At 37.9% G+C, this 17,055-nt stretch overlaps 1 protein-coding gene across 4 annotated transcripts in view; it reads left to right on the forward strand.

Annotated features, from left to right (window-relative positions):
• Nucleotides 1-17,055, forward strand: part of CCDC83 (coiled-coil domain containing 83) — a 92,600-nt gene that overhangs the window by 3,724 nt on the left and 71,821 nt on the right. For 2 of the 4 annotated variants that reach the window (XM_031961877.1, XM_031961874.1), the window contains exon 1: nucleotides 13,835-13,993. The exons of 1 other annotated variant lie outside the window; for it this stretch is intronic. The gene's annotated coding sequence lies outside the window, so the exon portion shown is untranslated. Of the gene's footprint in view, nucleotides 1-10,566; nucleotides 10,625-13,834; nucleotides 13,994-17,055 lie in introns of those variants that run through there. One more of the 4 variants, XM_031961876.1, reaches the window with a different exon arrangement.

Here is a 17,055-nt window from a genome sequence, read left to right on the forward strand (position 1 = left end):
GAAAAGTTTAAAAAAACAGAGCAAGTACGTACAGAGAGAACAGCTAGGTGGTGCACTGGATAGAGCACCAGCTTTGAAGTCTGAAGGATCTGAGTTCAAATTTGATTTCGGACACTTAAACATTTGCTGATAGTCAGTTTCTAATGTTTTAATCTTTTTGTCGTGGCAGATGATTTATATTATTTGCTCTTCTTTAAGAAGAAGGGGAATAATAATTAGTAAACATCTGTTACAAGCCAGGCTCTGTGCTAATCACGTTATACATATTATCTCATTTCCAGTGACCCTGGGCAAGTCACTTAACCCCAATTGCCTCAGCAAAATAAATAAATAAAAACAAAATAGTATTTAAAATGTGATATTATTTTTTAAAATGTATATACAGAAATGGTCCATGTAGAAATGACAAGAATTTTGAAGAATAAAAAGGAGATTTTCATAAACAAGGAAAGATACCAAGGATGTAGAAAAACTTGGATCTTAATATTTCCTTTAAAAAAGAATATATAAAAATGTCAATAATGATTAATCCATGTCTTTACTTTTTATTCTCTACAAATTTTTTATTAATAAGAATAAGTCTAAGTTGCACAAGCCTCATGAAGACAGAATGATTCTATACAGAACTCACAAATGATTCTATACAGAACTCACTCCATCTTAGAAAATAGCTTTACAATTACATAGCTGAGTGACAGGTGCCTGAAAATTCAAGATCCTACTATATTTATTACTGTATTGACTATTACAAAAAAACTTGATTTGGTAAAGTAAAATACTATCTTAATGGCTCTCCTCTAACAAAGTGTATTCAGTACATGTCAAAATCATGTGCTCTCTCTCTGTCTCTTTCCCATCTCCCCTCCTCCCTTGTGCCCAGGACTGATCATTCTTCCCTCAACTTAGAAGATGGCACCAGCTAGAGGCTGAAGTGGAATACTAAGATTTCTTGGATCAGAACAGTAGCAAAGGGACATTGCCATTATATTGTTACCACATGGCCCCAGAAAACACATGACCAAGGGTTGAAATTCTCTAAATCTCAGCCTCCTAAATAGAGAAGGGACAATGTAGAATTCCTATAAGATTCAGAGCCTACACCTGCTTAAGAAAAGGAAAGTTCTGAATTTGTTCTTTAATCACTCCAAATTTGAGGATTTGGGATCCAATTTTCTAGAGAAAGAAAGGGATTTTCCTGACTAGTCCCAGGGAAGAATTCAAATCAATTATATGGAAAGAAGAAAGAAAGGAAAAAAGGAAGGAAAGAAAAAAAGGAAGGAAGGAAGGAAGGAAGGAAGGAAGGAAGGAAGGAAGGAAGGAAGGAAGGAAGGAAGGAAGGAAGGAAGGAAGGAAGGAAGGAAGGAAGAAAAGAAAGAAGGAAGAAAGGAAGGGAGAGAGGAAGGGAAGAAAGGAAAAAAGAAGAAAGGAAGGAAAGGAGGGAAATGTAATGCCAGAGAAACTGAGGCAAGATAGAGATTAGAGAGTTTTTAATAATTTATTTGAAAGGGAGAGATTTACTGGGACCAAATGGATCCATGGTTTGGTCTCAAGGCTGAATAAGACTATTGTCTCCAAGAATCCGGTATACACACACACACACACACACACACGTGGCTCAGCTACAGGGGTAGACCGAGGCAGGGGCAGAGTCAGAGCGCTGAGAGCAAGAACATGGGACTATCAGTCTGGTTCTGACAGGGTGGGGGGAAGCATTCTGATAAACTGGGATTACAGAATGGGAAGAGGCATCACACATTCTGATGATGTCTAAGATAAGGTCTTTCTCCTTATCTGAATCATCATGATTAGGAGGGAGGGATGTTTTTGCAGGATTGACCAGAACAATTAGGAACTGAGGCAGAACAATTCAGGGAAACTGAGTCAGGACAATAAAAGAGAACTGTGGCACATTTCATACTCTCTCTCTCTCTCTCCCTCTCTCCCTCTCTCCTCTCTCTCTCTCTCTCTCTCTCTCTCTCTCTCTCTCTCTCTCTCTCTCTTCTGCATATTCAAATCATTGAATTATCTTCCTCTAGATACCTGGAAGGTCTTGGCACCATAATTGTGACCAACCCTATGTGAAACAAATAAACTAAAATAAAACTAGAAAAATGCAAGGACAAGTCTCTCCCTGATAACCCCAGAGATAATCAGCGATACAAAAGCTCCCTGTCAGCATGTCAGGTCCTCTGCAGTTGGGGCACTATCTCAGTCAGAGAATCCAGTTTGAGATGGACAAGTTCACTGTGAGCTGTGGTCTGCAGTCATTTGTGCCCTTAACTCAGTCTCTGTTAGAGCAGTGCTCTGATAGAGCAGCAGGGCTCAAGACAATTGAGCTGCCCATTCAGAGGGGTAACCCCCTCCAGGGGAGAAGGGTGAGGCTTGGAGTAGCTCCACCTGTCCCTGCCCAGAGGAACAGACAGGGCTGCAGAAAGGCTCAGATTTTTGAGCAAATTATGCACAGTTAGACCAAGGCAGCAAGCCCGAAAGTTTTAGAGGCCTGACACCAAACTGCAAGGTTATTTGAGAATGCTGAAATACTAATTAAGGACCTGGGGTTACAGGAGTGGAGAAACAGATCAGAGAGACTGCCAGTCCCAAGACAGGCATCTGATTTCTGCTTGTTTCTAAAAAATAATCCCCAAAACTGAGTCTGCCAGGGCAATTCCAGCAGAATAAGGGGTTTCAAAGTTAAAGTATAACCAGCAAATCATAGTCCAGTAAATTTAAGTAAGGAGCAAAAATTAAAGGGACTGTTTAAAGGATTTCCAATTCAATCTGAACTAGGGGGTGGGGCAGAAGTGCCTAAGGCAAAGTAAATGTGAGTTAGTGCTCCCATTCTTTCAGGTATTTTGAGAAAAATATACCAGTTTCCCCAATTTCCTATCTCTTCTTCCCTTTTTTTCTTCTCATGGAAATGAATTATCAAATAACCATACCACATATATAAATCCCAAGAGTAAATCAAAATTTCTATACATAACAAACAAAAACAGTAGGGTTTCCTAAAAATACCTCAAGCATAACAACAATAGTTACACAATTTTAAGAATTTCTATCCCAAATCTTAAACACACAGTAATAGACACACAGTCATTCATCAACCATTCCCCAATTCTCCATATCAATCCAAAGTACACTAGGAGCAAGGTCCATGGTCTCATTCAAAAACTGCTTCCTCTGAAGATGGGCGGAGATGCTCGGTCCAGGGAGGGGGATGGGTGTGGTGTGGCAAGCTGACAATCAAAGCTAATCTAGGTCCCAGAAGCAAGTCAATATCTGTAATTTGACCAAAATCTAGAACAAAAAAAAAAAAAACACAAATCTAACAAATAAAGGTTAGAACAGTCTGAGATAGAGAGAGTGGTCCACAAAGACTGCTACAAAATGTGGCAAGGCCAAAATAGATTGGCCAGCAGCTTCCTATGTGAAGAGATGCTTATCTCACAGGCAGAAGGCTGTCAGCTATAGTCCCCATTAAAAAAAAAACAGCAGTTAGGTTTCACAGACCACTGCTGATTGTCCTCTCATTAGTCAGAAACTTTTAAAGAAACACTTGAATATCATAGACACAATATCCAGTAACAGATAGATGATCAAACTAAATACTTATTTGCCCAAGAATTTTGGATATAATGATTACATATAATCAGATTGGAAATAGCAAGGTATGGCATAATTAAATTGCATTAACAGTTTCTATTGACCATTGCTCTGATCATAGAAATCAGTCAAGGAGGAAAAAATGCAGAGATATAACTATAACATAACATAAGCAGTTAAAATTCAACCTTCAGCATATACAGGATAAAATAGCTTTAATTCATTTTTACTCCAGTTAATTGTCCCACAACCTGTCAGAGGGTGGAGCTTTAAAACTCCTAAATAGCATTAACTATAAGCCCAAGAAATTTTACTTCCAATAACAAATCTCATTAACCAAAGTTTCAGATAAATCCTAAATAGGTATTTACCATAACCTTATATTTATAACAGTAAGAAATTTGTCCCAGTAGGTTCACATCTTTCATATCTAAGTAGACATTTCATAAGTGAACATTATACATATAAATCATTTTGCTTTAAAATACCCAATACATAGACAAATATCCCAAATTACATATTGTCCATAACAGAAACATTTTCAAAAAAGAAAGAAAGAAAAAAAACTATTATTTTCAAAGGTCCTTTAAATAACCTCAGGATGACCCAATACACTCAATTAAAACTTAGATAGAATATCCTATATAGAATGTCCCTAATACCACATAAAAGAATCCATGAGGTTCTTAAAAATATTAAGCTTTTAGAAATAACCCTACCAAATTATAGATCACATTTATGACCATATCCCTTAACCAAGGAAACCATTATGTATCAAAAGAACCAAATATTCAGTCAATTAACTTAAATCACAGTTTGCTTCTCCAAGTGGCTACAACTTGATTAAAAAATGGCTGGAACACACTTAATGAAGATGGGGGAGGGAGGAGGAGGAGAGAATTCCACATGAGCACCCTTCCTCCCACTCCATCTCCAAAGAGGCAGGGGGGGAAGGAAGGCAGCTAAATTGCACCCCTGGACAAAAGATTCCCTCATGTTCCCCACTCAATTTTCCCCACACAGAAATCCTTCCATTAAAAACTTTCCTCTGTCTTTTCCAATCTTTCTAACTAGATGCTCCATTGCTAAAGTATCAGAGAGCAGTTGGGGGCGGAGGGGTGAGTTTAATCTTCACCTTTGAAGACAAAAGATCCTGTTTCTCCCTACCCCACGCAACCTTTTTCCACATGCAAATTTTCCTTCTAGCGTCTGCTAAATCACCTTCAAAACTATTAAGATTCACAATATAGTGGATAGCTAAATGACTCCATAAAACCCACATGTCCAGCAGAGCTGGATTTAAAGCATAATTTACAATGTTAACAAATCACCCAAAGTGTTTCAGAAAGTAATATACTTTACCTAATTAGAGGCATGTGATCCTTTCAGGCAAGTTAACAGAATTTCTCTTTAACAAGCCATTGTTCTTAAGATCTTATATTCAAAGATAACCAAATCTAACCTGCATAGGCAACAGTCAAATTATTTCCCACAACTTTAAAAATACCCAAAAGAATATATTTATTTTTTTCACTAGTTCTCCAAAACCTTTCCTCAAGTTTCAAAGTCCCTAGTATAAACTCCTTTGTCCTCCAGAAGCCTTATCAGCTCAGCCCAGCCCAAGCCAACCCTGAATTTTAAACTGCTTCAAGGAAAAAACGAAGTGCCAGTTTTAAAATACTTACAAATTAGTGCAACAAGTTAAAAAGTTTAAAATCACAAGCAAATTCTATACCAAGCACAGTTGCAACACTGAAATAACCAATTCTTAATCATTGTTCTTAAACCTTTAGCAGAGCTCTTTAACCAACAAAACAGACAAGTCACACAGAACACTGACATAGACTGCACAGTTACAACATTAAATGAAACATTTATCACATATAACCAGAGAGTGCCCAAAAAGAGGCTCAGAATCAGATCAGACCAGATGTGTCTTAGAAGACACCAAACCAGAGGGATCATCCAACATCCTGGAATGTTACCCTTCTCAGAATTTGATGCCCTTCAGCATTCTATTATTCTGAGAATCCAGATGCTAGCACAGACAGACAGAACAGGTTAAACAGATCAGATTGTGTCCTAAGACATCCAGACTTACTCTCCAGTGGCTGAAATGGAGCGTCCCCCATCGGACTGTGGCCCAGAGACTCTGGAAAAGCCCAGAGGGCCGGCCTCTCCCAGCCAAGACCCCAGATCCTCAACCACCCCAAGACCCAAGGTGGAGACCCAAAGGTCTCTAATCTCTAATATTGCTCTTATTTTCTAATATCTTGGTGAGAAGTCTCCAAAATGTAATGCGGGAGAAACTGAGGCAAGATAGAGATTAGAGAGTTTTTAATAATTTATTTGAAAGGTAGAGATTTACTGGGATCAAATGGATCCATGGTTTGGTATCAGGGAGATCGTCTCTGAGAGTCCAGCCCTAATGTGAGTTCTCAATCACACACACACACACACACACACACACACACATACATACATACATACACGTGGCTCAATTAAAGGGGTAGACAGAGGCAGGAGCGGAGTCAGAGTACTGAGAGCAGGAACATGGGACTATCAATCCAGTTCTGACAGGGTGGGGGGAGGCATTCTGATAAATTGGGATTACAGAATGGGGAGAGGTACCAGACATTCTGATGATGTCTAAGATGGAAGGTCTTTCTCTTTATCTGGATCATCATGATTAGGAAGGAGGGGTGGTTTTGCAGGATTGACCAGAACAATTAGGAACTGAGGCAGAACAATTCAGGGAAACTGAGTCAGGACAATAAAAGAGAACTGTGGCACAACAGAAGGAAAGAAGGAAGAAAAGAAAGAAGTAAGTAAGGAAATAAAGAAGAAAGAAAAGAAAGAAGGAAGGAAGGGAGGGAGGGAGGGAGGGAGGGAGGAAGGAAGGAAGGAAGGAAGGAAGGAAGGAAGGAAGGAAGGAAGGGAGGGAGGGAGGGAGGGAGGGAGGGAGGGAGGGAGGAAGGAAGGAAGGAAGAGAATGAAGAAGGAAGGGAGAAAGAAAGGAGGAGATAAAAGGAGAGAGGGATAAAAGAATGGAAGGAGGAAGAGGGAAAGGAGAAGGAGGAAGAAAGGGAGGAAGAGAAGGGAGGGCACAATATGAGACAACAAAAATTCTAGACTTTGCTCTCTACTACTATCATAAGTTATTTGATATAGGTTTGATGGGGTAACTCCCTAACAACTCCAAGTTTGTTTTTCTTCCAAGGGAGTATTCAAGCCTTAATATAACATGTGAAGATTTTGAAAACTTTGAAATATTATGTAAATGCAAGCTAGTAGCAGCAACAGCATATATCTGGAGGCTTGTACAAGTTTTTTGTTTTTCTGGGGTTTTTTTGGTTTTTGTTGTTGTTGTTGTTGTCTTTTTAAATTTTTTTTGCTGAAGCAATTAGAGTTAAATGACTTGCCCAGGGTCACATAGCTAGAAGGTGTTAAGTGTCTGAGACCAGATTTGAACTCAGGTCCTCCTGACTTCAGGGTTGGTACTCTATCCACTGCGCCACTTAGCTGCCCACTTATACAAGTTTTAATGTAATGAAAGGAATCACCAGATAACTGAAATATTGCGTCTCTAGCAACTCTAAATTTGATTTTCTTGCCAGGAAAGGTCTTGTCATAAAGCTAGAGGTCTGAATGCATCTGGGAGATGAAAGTATACTCCTTAAAGCCCACAAAATGGGACTCTTTCACTGTGTGCAGGATGGTTTCCTGTAATCTCAAGTTCATTTCGTTTTGAAAAGCAGTACTGTTAAATCTGGAGAACTATATTGGGACTTGGATGGGGAAGGGGTGACTTCTCCCAAGGTTAAACTAATCTGCTTAAACCCATAGATAGCAACAGGCTACAAAGATCTGAAATCAAGTCCTATAGCTCACTGGGAATTAAAGATTACAGAAGTAGACATTTTAAGTGAAAACAGGAGAGAAGTAATACAAAAATGAAGTCTTATTTTAAAAAAAACATAACCAGATTTCACCAGTGGTCAACTGTCCAAGAGAAACACAAGACTTCTCATGGTGATCCTTCTCTTCATAAGCAGGTGCCTGGAAGTTTTGCCCAAGGAGTAACAGCACTGACTTCCCCTGGTATAGACACTCCTCCTTGAAGAAGTCCTGCTTCTTACCATCAGATGTGGCAATGCGCAAAACTTACAAAGTCAAGGTCAGATGAGGAAACTTAGCAAATGGTTTATATTTGGCTTTGCTGCCTGACCACTAATTGGCAAAAACTCTAAGAAAATACCGTGTGAGAGATAAATGATAGGCTGAAAAGAGATTTTTGAGCAGAGGCCCAGACACTTGCAAAAAAACAAGCATAAAATTTATAGAATACAATTTTAGAATGACTTGAAACTCTGGAGAAATATAAAGTTATTTTTAATTTAATTAAAAGATTTATCCTGATCTTTTATTTTAACTTCTGGTTGCAGGTGTTTTTCACCTTGATAAAATGTTTCTATTTTACTTAATGATTTTACCTAGCAATTTTCAGTGGTATTCTTCATAGAATAAATTGTTGGCAATAGGGTGTTGCTGTAAAGAGCTCTGAATTTGAATATATTCTGCTACTTTCTATTTGCATGACAGAAAGTCATTTAACTTTTTGGGCTTTTGTTTCTTTGTGCACAAAATGAGAAGATAGGATTAGATAAGGCTGGATTTGGAGTTAGAGGGCTTGAGTTTTAGTGCTGAATTTCTTCTTTAATCACTCCAAATTTGAGGATTTAGGATCTAATTTTCTCAAGAAAGGGATTTTCCTGACTAGTTCCAGGAGAGAATTTAAATCAATTATATGGAAAGATGAAAGGATGGAAGTGAAGGGACCCCCAAACTCTCTAAAACTCCTTGAGGAGACTTTTTCCTTGAATCCTGCCCCTATAAAGACCCCCTCCCCCCCCAAGGACAAACTGTTATCTAGCTGGGGCTGGTTGAGTCCTGGGCTGGAGAATTCCAACCCTATTCAGTTGAAGATTTTCTATTAAATTCCAGTTTAAGCTGAAACCCAGCTTGTAGATAAAAAGAGCTCCTTGCAGAGGTCCTAATGTGCCATGCATGCCATGCCATACTATGCTATGCCAAGGAAACCTCTGCCCCCTGGAATAATATTCTCTTTCAGCTACCCTCTCTTTATCTTCCTCGCCAATTTCACTAACGAGACTTTATGCCTCTCTATCAGGATTTCTCTACTAGAAACTTTACTTCCCTATTGGGACTTTGCCACCAAGGAATTCAGCCTTTCTATTCATGCATAGCAAAGGCTGACTTCCCAATGCCAATAATAACCTCTTTTTACCAGTCTAGTTTTTTCGGGTTTGTAAATTCCTTTACAATGAATCTCTGAGCCACCAAAAGGGGCGGTTCCCAAAACTCCCTTCCCATGTGCAGAATCCCAAGGGATTGCAGAGGAGCCAAACCTCTCCATTTGGTTCCCTGAATCCCGAACCTGTCACTAGATCTCATCACTTAACTCCCTGACCACCAGGAACCCTAATCTCATTTTGGTTCCCTGACAACTTTAAATCTAGATCTCATCAGAAGAAAGGAAAGAAGAGAAGGAAGGAGGGAGGGAAGGAAGGAAGAAAGGAGAGAGAAAGGGAGGAGGTAACCCAGTAACAACTTCTTTGGGCCTCTGTTTTCTGAGCTATAAAATTAAGAGGTTGCATTAAATAACCTATATGTTCCCTTCTGGCTCTAAGTAAGTGATCCTTTGGAAAGGAAAAAAAATAGGAATAGAGTAGAAAAGGAAAAGAAGTAAGAGGGAAGATGAACAAAAAGGAAGACAGAAAGGAAAGAAATGAAAAAGAAAAGGAAGGACAGAAGAAAGAAATGGAAGGAAAGAGGAAATAAAGGAGAAGAGAAGAAGAGATTTTGGCAGAAGACAAGAAAAGAGGAGAGGAAGGAGAAAAGAGAGAAGGAAAGAAAGAGGAAGTGAAAGAGAAAGGAAGGAAAGAAGGAAGGGAAAGATGGAAAAAAAGGGAATAAGAAAGGAAGGAAGGAAAAGAGAAATTTTGGAAGGAGAGAAGGAAGAAAAGAAAGGAAGGAGGTTGGAAGGGAGAAAGAGAGGGAAGGAAGGATAAAAAGATGGAAAGAAGGAAGGAAGGAAGGGAGAGACAGAAGGAAAGAAGAAATAAAGGAGAAGGGAAAGGAGAGAAGAGGAGATTTTAGAAGAAAAGAAGGAAGGAAGAAAAAGGAGGGAGGGAGGGAAAGAAGGAAAGAGGAAATGGAAGAAGGAAGGATGGAAAAAACAAAGAAGGAAGGAATGAAGGAAGGAAGGAACAAGGGAATGAAGGAGGGAGAAATTTTTGGAAGGAGAGAATGAAGAAGAGAAAGGAGGGAGCTTGGAAGGGAGAAAGAAAGGGAAGGAAAAATGGAAGGAAGTTAGGTAGAAATGGAAGGAAGGAAGGAAAGAAGGAAGGAAGAAAAGAAGAAAGGGAGGGAGGAAGGGAAGAAAGGAAAAAAGAAGGAAGGAAGGAAAGGAGAAGGGAGGGAGGGAGGAAGGGAAAAAAGGAAAAAAGAAGGAAGGAAAGGAAAAGGGAGGGAGGGAAGGAGGGAAGAAGGAAATTGGGAAACTAATTACCCTAGTGTGGTGCCAACATTCCCTGTATTTGAAATCAAGTTTTCAGTTCGCTCCCATCTGTTACTACTTGTGAGCGTGGACACACTGCTTAACTTTCAAAGACCTCAGAAACCTCTGTAAAATGAAGAGATGGCAGGAGAGATGTCTACGGTGCCTTTCACCTCTGATGTATACGCTCCTCTGCAGACGATTCGCACATAAAAGGCACAAAATGAATGTAAATTGTCTGGGAGAGGCCCGGGTCAACCTGTTCCCGGCTCGCGGCTCTTAGGGTTCAGCACTGGGCAGGGGGAGGTCGTGGCGAACTTGTGGAGGTGGGGGTGGGGAGTGCGCTCCAGGGCAGGGGTAGATGTTACCTTGGTAACCCAGAGCGACAGCGGACGCCGAGGGGCTCCCCGAGCCAAGCTGACAGCAGGTGGCGGGGCTCGGGTAGGTCACTCTTTTCGCATAGTGGCAAGAAAGGAAGCAGCCGCCTAAGGGTATCAATTAGGTCCCCGGGCAGAGAAGAGGGCGGTAGGAAGCTGAGAGAGATCTGCACGTGTCCCGTCCGGGTTTCGAGCCTTGGGGCGTGCTCTCTAACCTCTCTGCACCTAGGTTCCTCTTTTGTAAAATGAGAGGGTTGCATAGAGGACCTCGGAAGTCTCTTCCAGCTCTTAACATTCGTTGGGAATCCCAAGGCCACCTTGGGAGGGGATAGGCTATGGATGAAGTGTAATAGTAGCAGGTTCTGAGATGCAGGACTGGGTTCTAGGTTTGTGAAGTTGAACCAGTCGCTTAGCTAATCCTGAACTTCACTTCCTTATCTGCACAAGCGGAAGGTTGCAATAGAGGTCCTTAACATACTTTTCTCTGCTAAATCCAGTGGATATATTTAGAACAAGGATTTTTAACCTTTTTGAGCCTTAGACCACTTTGGCAGTCTGGTAAAGACTATGGACCCCTTCTCAGATTATTGATTTTTTTTTTTAATTCCTAATAGGAAATGCTAAATTTTAGTTTGCGGGTTAGTGAAAATAAAGGTAGCTTTTCCCCATCTAAGTACATATACCCCCTTGAAGTCTATCTATGGCTACTCAGAGAATAAGAGGACTTCAGGGTAAAAACCTTTGTTTTTGAAAATAGATTATATTGCCCCATTTTTTTTCTTGTGAAGGGTGTTAAAGAAAAAAGGAGATAGGATGATACTGAGGAACAGAGAGAAAGGTGCCCTCAATTAAGAATCAAAAGTGAAGACTTAAGAGGTGACCCATTATTGTCAGGGAGAGTGGAAGGTTTCAAATTTTAATTTTATATGTTCATGACAATTTAATAAATACTTTCTGCAGAAACTCAAATAAAGTCATATCCTTCACTTATATCCTACTCACAGATAATAATAGATAATGGTAGATAAGATAAGAAATTTTATATATGGAATTTTATGTATTTAAATACATTTTTACACAAAATATTTCATTTGATGTACAAAATAATCCTGTGCAGTATACATGACAAGTATTTATTATCCATATATCACAGATGAAATCTTGTTACAGAGGAAAATCAGACTTAGAGAGGCTGTGACCTGCATAAGGTCAAGCAACCAGAAAGATAAATAGGAACTAGAATCCTGCTTTTTTAGTTTGCCATAATTAGGTTCTACTTACAGTCCTATGTCCACTTCTAGACACTGTATTTTTGGAAGGATATTGATAAGATAGAAAACCACATTGTCATATTCAACTCCTTACTCTCTCACTCATCTCATATATCCAATCAATTATTAGATTTTTTTCCATTTTGTCTACAACTGGTTTTGATGGCCCCTTCTGTCCCAGCCCTAATTAACTTTCACCTGGATTATTGCAATAACCAACCTCTCAATTGGTCTTCCTGCCTAAAATGTCTCCATTCTAATTTGTCTTCTACACAACTGTCAAGTGATTTTCCCAGAATATGTCTGATCTTTCTTCCCCTCTTCCTGTCCCCTCCACCATTCATTAAATTCTAGCAATTCCATTTTAATTTCCATAAACTCCTCTTTGGAGCATTTAAAGTTCGTGTCTCCTTCCTACTATCTGCTTATGATTTTTGTCACCTAGTTTGTCATTTAACCTCCCTGAAATTCTTCATCTGAAAAAAGAAATAGACTAGATATCCTTTGAAATCCCTTTCATATCTAAATCTATGATGCTGTGATTCTCTTTCCAATATTCTGATACATCACTCTTTTTCATATTCTTTATGTTCCAGTCCTAGTATGCCTTGCAAACATTGCCTTTATATATGTGCCTTTAAATCAACTGTTGCCATATACCTAGATGTACTCTCTCCTTCAATCTGCCTTTTAGAATCTTTGGCTTCCTTTAAGACTCATCTCAAGCCTCACTGATGATGTGTTCCTGCTTCTTTCTCCAGCCCCTAATGCTTTCTTTATTAGAGTTAATTGATATTTATTTTAAAAACTTCTGTCATATACCCTCTGTCTTTAAGCATTTGAAAAACTATCTTGTGTGAAAGAGGAATTAGATTCAGTTTATTTCTCCCAGAAAACAGATTTAAAAGTAATGGGTAGAGGTTACAAAGAAGCAAATTCATGCTTAATATCAGGAAAAACTTCCTGACAACTGGAACCATTCAAAAGTGGAGGAGAGTTGTGTGAAATAATTCTGGAAAAAATTTTAAAGATAAGATAGACCATCCTATGTCTGGATAAGTGAGAAGTCTGTATTTTATTCTTAGAGATGGGAAGGAAGCCACTAAAGATTTTGGAACATGAATCTGATATGGTTAGGACCATAATTAAGAAGATTTTTTTGGCAATTATGCATCAAGAATTAGGGAAGATGAGAAACAGAAAACAGGGAAAGCAGCATAAAGCATCTGAAAGATGTGATTGTAGAAGACATCTAACCTAACTCATATCTTAAAAAATATTCCTTTAAAACATAACCACCAAGGGCTCAGATATCATCTCAGTCATTTGTTTTCTTAACAAGCTTTTATTAAGCACTGGAAAATATTATGTTAGGCATGGGGAATGATATGCATGCCACCTAAGCTTTATATAATTTACTTACCCTTCAAAATTGCCTTGTATTTATTTTTTATTTATATTTGTACATTTAACTCTCTTGATAAAATGAAATCTCCTTGAGGGCAGGTATCATTCTTTTCTTGACTTTGTATCTCAAGGACCTAACACTGTGCTTGGTACACAGTAAACACTTGATAAATGCTCATTGATTGATTGATAGTCTAGGTGAAAAGTGGTAAGAATTTGAAGTAGATAAGTGGTTGTATGAATAGAGAAAAGGAAATAAATGAGAAATCTTATGTACAAAATTTATGTAGAATTATATGTAGAATTTATAGGAATGAATAGTTATTTACATACAAAGAGAAAGGAAAATTCTGAGACTGTCAATGTCCATTGCAAGGATAATGATGACATCAACAAAATAGGTGAAATTTGGAGGAACCAAAGATTTGACAGAGAAAATGGTAAATTCCATTTTGTCTGTGTTTATTTGAGGTATTTATGAGATGGACAGTTGGAGATAGGGATTTATAGTTAAAGAGACAGTTTAGGCTGGGTATTTAAATTTGGAAATCATCTGCAAAGAGGTCATAATTCAACCCATGGGAGTGGATGAGATCATAAAAGTGTTGAAAGTAAAGAGAAGCAAGGACAGAACTTTGTGGTAACTGCTGTTAGCAGACTGGATGAATAGTGATCAAGCAAAGGAAACTGAGAAAGACTAGTGAAAGGAAAACAGAAGAACTAGTAGAGAACAGAGTACAAGGAAGACAACAGAGGTGAGAGCATATAGGACTATGAGAGGTTAACAATGTCAAATGCTACACAAAAGTCAAGAAAGGAGGAAAACTGAGAAAAGTCTATTGGATTTAATGATTAATATATTGTTGATAACCCTTGTGCAGAAACTTTTCTTATACAAGAGACAGGCATCCTGATATTATGGCACATTTCTAATAATAATAACAACTGTTAACATTTATGTAGTGTCTACCATGTGCCAGGCACTTTACAGTTATCTCATTTGATGCTCACAACAACCCCAACTGATAGGTTCTTTTATTATCCCTATTTTACAGATAAGGAAACTGAGGCAAACAGTTAAGAACTTGTGCAGGATCGCACATTAGTAAATATCTGAAGCCACATTTGAACTCAGGTCTTCCTGACTCCAAATATAGCATTATACCCACTGCACCACATAATTGCCGCTAAGCACATTTCATACCTAGAAAGGAATTACTACTTGGAAGTTTTCTTAGCCTTCTCTAAGCCTTTGATGCAGTCCCTGAAGAATTTCAGAACTACATCAATAAGGGATTAGGTAGTTATCTAGCGCATTGGATAGAACATTGGCTCTGAAGTTAGGATCATGGGAAGTCATGGGAAGTTAGAAGACTGAAGAACTGGGGAATCAGAGCATTTGGATATACATTGATATGTATGTTTGAAATATTAAACTCCAGGGCAGCTAGGTGGCCCAGTGGATAGAGCACCAGTCCTGAAGTCGGGAGAAGCTGAGTTTAAATTTGGCCTCAGACACTTAACGAGTCCCAGCTGGGTGACCCTGGACAAGTCAATTAACCCCAATTGCCTCAGGAAAAACAAAGGAAAGAAAGAAATATTAAACGCCTTCAGAAAAAAAGAGGTACCTGAAACAGATAGATGAGTTACAAGGTTCTAGATAGATTAATATAAATAGAGTGAAACTCAAAGGAGGAGAAGTTGCTGAGCAATGGAGACAAAGTATTTGAAAGTATTGGTGAGGAGCAAGGACTATGACTATTCTTTTCTTGACTGTCACATTAAGAACATTTCTCACATTTGTCTCACCCATACCTTTTTTTAATTAATGTTTTACTTTTTCCAATTAGATGTAAAAACAATTTTAAATATGTGTTTGTTAAAATTAAGTCCCAAATTTTCTCCCTTCCCTTTCATCCCCCTCCTTGAGAAGACAAACAATTTGATATGTCACACATATAGTCATGTAAAACATATTTTCATATTAGTCATATCATGAAAGAAAACACAGAACACTCCCTATAAACACACATACATACAAAATAAAGTAAAAACATAATATGTTTTGTTCTGCATTAAGATTCTATCAATTCTTTCTTGGAGGTGGATAGTATTTTTCTTCATAAGTCAGAATTATCTTGGAATTTGGTTATTGTTGAGAATAGCTAAATCATTCACAACTGATTACCATATGATATTGTTATTATTGTGTGCAATGTTCTCTGGGTTATGGCCTGGAGAGACTTACACAAACTGATGCTGAGTGAAATGAGCAGGACCAGGAGATCGTTATATACTTCAACAACAATACTATATGATGACCAGTTCTGATGGACCAGGCCATCCTCAGCAACGAGATCAACCAAATCATTTCCAATGGAGCAGTAATGAACTGAACCAGCTATGCCCAGAAAAAGAACTCTGGGAGATGACTAAAAACCATTACATTGAATTCCCAATCCCTATATTTATGCACACATGCATTTTTGATTTCCTTCACAAGCTAATTGTACAATATTTCAGAGTCTGATTCTTTTTTGTACAGCAAAATAACGTTTTGGTCATGTATACTTATTGTGTATCTAATTTATATTTTAATATATTTAACATCTACTGGTCATCCTGCCATCTAGGGGAGGGGGTGGGGGGGGGTAAGAGGTGAAAAATTGGAACAAGAGGTTTGGCAATTGTTAATGCTGTAAAGTTACCCATGTATATATCCTGTAAATAAAAGGCTATTAAAAAAAAAAAAAAAAGAATTATACTGATGAGAAAAAAAAATGTTCTCTGGGTTATGTTTATTTCACTCTACATCAGTTCATATAAGTCTTTACAAGTTTCTTTTAAAAGCATCCTGCTCATTATTTTTATAACCCAATAGTATACTATCATAATCATATACCACAACTTGTTCATCCATTCCCCAGTGAGTGAACATCCCCTCAACTTTCCAAAAGGAACTATAAATATTTCTGTACATCCTTAGATTTTGTTTTATTTAAGCCTAATTCTTCCTTTAAATAATCCTCCCACTAATTCCCCTTTTTCCTTTCTTTTATTTCCCTGTTGAGTGAGATATATTTTGTACTCAATGTGTGTGTTTGTGTGTGTGTGTATGTGTGTGTGTGTATTCTTCTCTCTTTTAGTTCAGATAAGATTCGAGTGTCAACTGTTCCTTCCCATCCCCTTTTCCTTGTTTTTATAGATGTTAATAAAATATCTGTTAGTATGGGATAATTTTCCTTAACTTTCCTTTCCATTCACGTTATCCCAACATATTCTTTTTTCTCTTTCTTTCCTTCTTCTCTAAAGATCATCAAGACATTAAAGAAAAACAATACTTCCAAATCTTAGTCTTTCTTTTTGGATTCCTCTTTAATTTCTGATGATGCTGAGTTTCAGTGGAAACACATAGCATTTAGAATATAAGTGTAGACACAATCAATAACTTCATCCAAGAGAATGACAAATAAGATAACATACCAAAATTTGTGGGATGCAGCCAAAGCAATTATTAGGGGAAATCTTTTATTTCTAGATGCTTACTTGCATAAAATAGAGGAAAAGAATATCAATAAATTGGACTTGCAACTAAAGAAGTTGGAAAAAGAACAAATTAAAAAGCCCCAATTAAATACAAAATTTTAAATTCTGAAAATAAAAGAAGAAATTATAAAATTGAAAGTAAGAAAACTATTAAATTAATAAATAAAACAGTTGGTTTTATGAAAAAATAGGTAAACCTTTAGTTAATTTGATTAGAAAAAGGAAAGAAGAAAATCAAATTGTTAAGTCTCAAAAATTGTTAAGGAACAGA

The sequence above is a fragment of the Sarcophilus harrisii genome, chromosome 3 (genome assembly GCF_902635505.1).
Source record: "Sarcophilus harrisii chromosome 3, mSarHar1.11, whole genome shotgun sequence".
NCBI classification, from domain to species: domain Eukaryota; kingdom Metazoa; phylum Chordata; class Mammalia; order Dasyuromorphia; family Dasyuridae; genus Sarcophilus; species Sarcophilus harrisii.